At 39.7% G+C, this 7161-nt stretch overlaps 1 pseudogene across 1 annotated transcript; it reads left to right on the forward strand.

Annotated features, from left to right (window-relative positions):
• Positions 1 to 116: 116 nt before the first annotated feature.
• LOC311609449 (serine protease FAM111A-like) lies at positions 117 to 5799 on the forward strand (annotated as a pseudogene). Its single transcript has 4 exons — positions 117 to 197; positions 2834 to 3923; positions 4098 to 4319; positions 5757 to 5799. The product of its transcript is annotated as a serine protease FAM111A-like (transcript).
• The last annotated feature ends 1362 nt before the right edge of the window (positions 5800 to 7161 follow it).

The following is a 7161-nucleotide window of genomic DNA, read 5'->3' on the forward strand; positions in this document are numbered from 1 at the left end:
CCGCAATTAAACATTTCCACTGAGTAACATATGACAGCTGTACAGATTCTGCCACAAATTGAATCATTTTGAAAATGGTGTTTTAGGTGAACCATCTGTTTCATCTTTAAGCCACCATGAGCTGTGAGGAGGGAAAGTCACAGAGGGAACTGAGCACTATATGGGCAAGAAGGAAACCTGTGTGCAGTTCTTCTAAGGTATGTCTCTCTGCCCTGCTGTGAAATGCACACGTAGCGGACTTGGCCATCCTCGGTCCTAGATTGCGTAGTTCTTCCTGCCAGGAATCTGCTTCCTTGTGTATTGTGAAATAATTTTCACTTACCTCATTCTTCCTATTTTAATGCATGGGATTGGGGAAGGGATTTGTAATTCAAGTTTAAGTGACATTAAAGTAGCCTTTCATTTAAGGAAAATATTATGATTTTTGCTAAAAACAATAATTATGATGATAATAATAAAATCAAATGCAATCTCTTAAGATACACTTTGGTAAAATGAAATCATTACTATTTCATAGCGTGGAAATATTCTGAGTATGGATGATCTGTTGAATCAAAACAACCCATATTCTTATAGTTCTCGTATTTATAAAATGATTTTTGTATATTGATTCTTACTGTGGCCTTGTTAGACAGGTGAGGAAAACTGTGTTTCCCATTTCTTTACTGAGAGGAAGGAAAGAAGGGAGTTGCTGGGAGTCGGGGGGGGGGGGGGGGGAGGGAAGACTTAAGAGTTGAGTAAGTTTGCTGACGTGAAGTTGGAGCACTTTCTACTCTCCAGACTCAGTTACAAAAATGACTGTTTTCTGGAACTGCAAAGCTCCTTGAATAAATCAGGAAGGTTCAGTATCGACAGGCGCTTGAGATTGCCGCTTCAAAGCCTCTGATTTGTTTCTTCTTATCCAAGTTCCAAAAAGCTAGAAGACCCGAATAGCTGGAAAACCAATGCCAAGCCTAGATCTGTTTCTGTATCACTTTATTATAGAGCAGTAATTTGATAACTGCATACTCTACTTCCCTTTTCCCTAAAAGTGCCAGGCCAGCAAGGCCTGTAATCCCAGCACTCAGAAAGCCAGAGGAAACCTTCACATTCCTGCTCTATAAAGTTTCAAGAAACAACAACAACCACAGCAACCCCCTCCCCCCACAGACACACACAGGGAAACATATCAGAATTGCCCACGTGCCTTTCAGTAACTGAGAGTCATTTACAGCACTCCCTCCACACAGTGTGACAAGGACAGCATTTAGTCTCCAGACATGCTTCAGGGGAATTCCTAGGCATGACTAGAGTAAATCTATGTTACCTTACATTAGTCTTAATCTCTACACCCACCTGAGAATATTAGTGTTATTTCAAGTGATAACAGATTTAATCTTTATCATATTCTGTCATTGCTATCCTTGTTGCCAGTGTGTAGTGGTACTGGAATATGAGGCCATGACTGTTGGCATCATTTTCATGATAACATGGCATAGGGAAAATGAGCCAGTACACTTCCTTGGCTCTTTTAAAAAATATTGTATTAATTTATTCATATTACATCCCAATAGCCCATCCTTTCTATCCTCCCATTCCTCCTTCCCTCCTGCTTTCCCCTTACTCCCCTCTCTTATGTCTGTGACTGAGGGGGACCTCCTCCCCCTGTATATGTTCATAGGATATCAAGTCTCTCCTTGGTAACCTGCTGTCCTTCCTCTGATGCGTCTTATGAAAATGGGAGTTGTGGGCACAAAGTTGATCAAAGGAATGCATAGACCAGTGGGAGATGATTAGAGATTTAGTATTAGCATTTGCAAGTTCAGTTTCTTTGTTGGTTATTATGTGACACTTGGAAAGGAACTTAGAAGGAAAATATTCAGGGCCTTAGAATGTTTATCAAATGGTCATGGAGGCCATTTTCTTTCTTATCTATTTATAGGATTTGAGTATTGGGGTAATAGAAGATATGGCAGCTTCTGGCATTTTAGATGCTGGGTGAATAAATTTATCTGTTACCCAAAATAACTATTTTATGAGCAAATAATTAGTTAAGTAATATTTTTTCTTATCATTGAATACCTGGTATTAAATCATTGTACTGTGTTCTTTCTGAATTTGGTGTTTTAAACTAGAAAATTTAAATCTTGGCATGGTGAAGTATCCTTAGAATTCAGGCACAGGGAAGACAATGGTGAGTTTAAGGCCAACAGGGGATAATTGGAGAATTCCAGGGAAACTTTGATTACATAATAAAACCCTATAGCAGTAAAAAAAAAATAAGTAATAGATAAACAAATACACATAATTGCCAGTACAATGCACCACTGTGCTTAGCAAAGATGAAAATTATATTGTTTAAAATAATAAGCAAGACCTAAAATACCCCATCAGGAAGTTGGTATATTTAAAAATATTTGTATAAACACTTGTGTCTCCCCTTTTTGGTTGGGAAATGTACCAAATGCAATAGGAGATTATCTGATTCATTTGATAGGAAGCTGAGCTTATGTTTTGGGTCCCAAGTTAAACTTGGGTTAATTATACCCACTGGTCTTTTGGGGTTGGCACTGAGTTTCCCACAGGAATTTTGTGAATCGCACGCTAAAAATGGAAACACTGGACTATATTTCTAGGTCCCTAAAGAAGAATAGAGTGATTGCAATTAACCTGTCAAATTAAGGTGGAACCTTTAAAAAAAAAGAGCAAATGAGATAGCAAACACACAGGACCAATGGGAATATTCATCTAAGAAATATCGGCAAGATCAGACTATTTCTCCATATAAGACAATTAACATCACCTTGGATGGAAATCTCAAAAAAATGAAAAAAGGAAATACACGCTCACACAGAGGAAGACAGATAGCTTATACACAGCACTCAACACTCTCAGGGTTGTCAAAGCAGAGCTAGAAAGTCAACAGGGTAAGGAAATGCTGGTGTGTGGCAAAGAAGGAATCAAAGAGTACATAAATTTTGGCATACCCCTCTGCTGTTTCCCAGAAGGCATCCACGGGGCCATCACATTTTCTAAAACTGAAAGTGAAAAGAATGAAGATAAGCAAGTCAGTACACAGTGCCCGGTGTGTACTGACTGCATCAGCTTTTACATTCACACAGTTGGGAAGATCAGTGGAAGGATTCTCAAGTGTAGAAAACTTCACCAAGACAGGAACAAACTCTGTGTCTATGGCTTCAAGGGAGAGACCATCAAGGCCACTCTGAGGAAGGATGGCAGGTCTCAGTCCTTTGTAGAGAGTGACCACTGGAAACTCATTAAAGACCTAGACACCATCATAGAAAACACCCAGCCAGTTGACTAGTTAGAGGATGAGCCCTTTCAGGTTGAGGTTGAGAGAAAAAGCCATCCTCAGGCAGTAGACTCCATTGATTTAGAGAAGCCATCTTACTGGGAGTTAAAAGAATACATTGTGGATGAATACCCCGCATTGAAAAGAGAATGTGAAAAGCTCAGAGCATACATCAGAGAAGAAAGTGAAAAGCGAAGTAAGAGAACTTCCTCATTTGAAAAGCATAAAGCAAACTTCGGGAAACTGACAAAAAAACAAAAACAAAAACAAAAAACCTCCACCCCAACTAAAGTGCTCAAACTTCTTTCATAGTTCCGTGACTCAATTGGGCTCATAGTTTGGAACAACAGTGGAAATGAGGGTTAAGCCACCTGCTTCGTTTTTATAGTATTGTACATTTTCACTTGCTGGCATGTGATAAATGGCATCATGGGGAAAGGCATAGAGCAAAGTAGGTGGGCAGATAAAATTGATCAATGTGTGAAAGACACATTTGATTATGAAGAATTCCTGGAAAAAACAAGACAGCTGCTTCTTTTTTGTTGAACGCTGGTTTAAAAATATCTGATGAAATCCTTGACTATGCTGTCCTGAAACTGAAGGAAAATAGAAAGCAGGTACCTGCTGAATTGTAGACTGGAATAGCTCCTGTAACTGTCCAGTGGGTTGATTTATATGGTTGGTCATCCTGATGTAAAACAGAAGTGTAATGATACCTGTGTTGTGGCTGCTCAAGATGAGCACATTAAGGAAAGAGACGCCATAGGTGACAGTAATACCACGCAATACATCTGTTTTTTCCAAGAAGTTTCCAAGAAACATTCCATGAGCCTGGTGTGCTTATCTGTGGCAACACTTTTTATTGCAGGTCTTCTGGCTCTCCCATATTCGATTCTAAAGGGTCACTGGTAGCCATGCACACTGCTGGCTTCGTTTGTGAGTATGAAAACGGTGTGTCCGGTATCGTTGAGTTTGGCTCTGCTATGGAATCCATCCTCTCTGATATTAAACCAAAGCATAAGACATGGTAGGGTGAAGAACGTATAAGTTGGCAGGATATAGAAGTGAGTAGTCTAGACTATTGGGAACTGGGGAGAATTTACTGTTTTCTTTTTTAAAAAATAACATTTTTATTCTTTGAAGGTCTTATAGATTTATACAACATATACTGATCATATCCATCTGCTACCTTCTCCTAACTCTCCCTGGACTCCAGTCTGTGTCTCAGTTTCATTTATTTTTTATTATTTGTTTTTCATAACTTCCTGAGTCCAATGAGTACTACCCAAATCACATAACTGTGTGGCCACCTACTGGGCCAGGCCATGAACACATGCCAGCAGCCATGTCCCCAAAGGAGTGTGACTCTCCTTGCATTGGTAGCCATAAACTGTTAATAGGTCCTCAGCAAGGAGTAGTGTCCTGGAGTCCCCACCTCATCCTTGCAGGAATTTTGATTGGCTTAATCTTGTTGGGTAACCATAGCTTCTGGGAGTAGATGTCTGCAGCCTTCCTGTCATGTCTGGAAGTCAGAATTCCATAGCTCTCCTTCTCTCCCACTGGCTCTTACGTACCTTGTGCCCCCTAGTCCATGAAGTTCCCTGAGAGGATCAGGGTTAATGCAGATGATTCATCCACACCTGAACATGCAGCACCTAAACACTGTTAAAGGTCTTCTCTGGCCAATGTTGAGTATCACACAAATCTCCCCATGTATGTAGCCAGTTTTCTTCTGCTTTTAAAAAACACAACACATTAGGCTGGAGAGATGGCTCAACGGTTAAGAGCACTGACTGCTGTTCTTCCAAAGGTCCTGAGTTCAATTCCTGGCAACCACATAGTGGCTCACAACCATCTATAATGCGATCTGATGCCTCTTCTGGCATGCAGACATACATTCAAATAGAGCACTCATATACATAAAATAAGTAAATCTTTAAAAGAATACATGATGTTTGTTAACTCTCTTAAAATCTAAGACATCCATACAATATGTTTTGATTATATTCGCTTTCCTGTTCCTCTTCCTAACTCCACCACATAACTCCTCCCCAATCTACACAACTTCTCTTCCAACTTAATATCCTATTTTTGTTTGTTTGTTTTTAAAGAAACAGGAGCCCAATTTGTGCTGCTATATACTGATGGGTGTTAAGACGTTAGGGAATATACAGCAGCATGTTTGAATTACTAGAATCCACACCCTTAAGAAAGCTGGCTTTTCCTTCCCAAGTAGCCATCAACTCCCAGAAACCCTCAGCTTTGGGGGCGGGGTCATGGTCGTCCATATGTCCCTTCCCTGCCCATTTCAACTGAAAGTCAGACGGCAATATCTACTCTTATAACTAAGCTAACTTAAAGGTCCTATGATTTTATTTGGGGTTCAATAGCCTATACCAAACGTCCCCTTCTCTATGCCCCAGATTCCATCCACATTTACATTTAATTATCATGTCTCCTTTAGGTTCCTGAAGGATGTGGCAGCTTTTCAGAGCTGCTGGTTTTGAAGACACTGACAGTTAGGAACAACTGCTCAGGCAATTGTTTGGATGCACCACTATACGAGTTTGCCTGATGCTTAGACTGAGGGGTGAGTTCTGAGGGTGACCACAGTCATGCCCACATGGTCACATCAAAGGTTCCTTTAGCCACATGAGATTCCTACCTACTACTATTGATTCATGTCACCTGGCTGAAGTGCTATTTGCCAGGTTTCTCCATTGTGAAGTTAAACCTTTTCTCCTTCTCATTCCACTTTCTGTATTGTGCCCACGGGAAGAAGTCACTGTGCACAGTCCCTGTTTAAGGAGTGGGGATGTATGTTCCTCCTTTCAGGAGTATCTGCGTAACTCATTAGGATTATTCTGCAATTGGAATTTCTCTCTTCTTATCCACTTGTTTCCTCAATTATTCCAGAATATCAGTAAAGGCACTAAAACTATGCCCCTCTGTCCTACTCACATGTGTCTTCTCCTACCCCTGGCTCTCCCCCACCTGTGTGCATGCATGCCTACTAAATTCCAAACCTCTTTGCTGAAATTTGAACCCAGAGCATTATGATTACTAAGGATGTCTAGTTCTGGGCCACTCTGTTGGCCCCCAACAATTTTAAGTAATATAATCTTTTCTTTTGTATCTGTGTCTACTGAATTCATGGGAGGAGTGCTTTCCATCACAAAAATACTGAATTAAGGCACTGGAGAAAAAAATAGAACCACTGGCCTGATCTGAGTGGATGGAGGAGATGGACAACGTTAAGTATTTTGGGATATGGACAAGAGGTGACCTGATAGGAATTATTAGAAGCAGATGGCATGGGACAGCAGCTGGGAGATAATGGAAGGTATTTTAGGGCATTAACATCTGTCCATTCCAGGTGAACCAAGGCTATTCTAAAAAGTTAAAAAAAAAAACTGAATTAGAATAGGACAAAGAAATGCATGTGTGTAATAACCTGCATAGATTAGATGGATGATGGATAGATAGATAGATAGATAGATAGATAGATTTAGAAATATCTGCATCCATAACCATTTGTAGATATAGTAAATTACAGAATTATCATAGATGTTACCAAATCTGATTCATAAACTATATAGAACATTTCAGCCTCTTCTCAGTGCATCTCTATAGATTTCCATTCCAACTCTGGGAAATATAAATCTTACTCTATCTCAGTCATCTAGTTAATTAATTAATTAATCAGACTGTAAATAGATGCATGGATCAGACTATAGATGCTAGATGGATAGATGGATAGATAGATACATACATATATTCATACATATATTCATACAAGTATAGATACATCGGTAACAGTCACATAGATAACTGCATGGATACATAGATAATAGATACATACAGAGATA

Source organism: Acomys minous (genome assembly GCF_964271855.1).
Source record: "Acomys minous genome assembly, chromosome: 2".
Lineage (NCBI taxonomy): Eukaryota > Metazoa > Chordata > Mammalia > Rodentia > Muridae > Acomys > Acomys minous.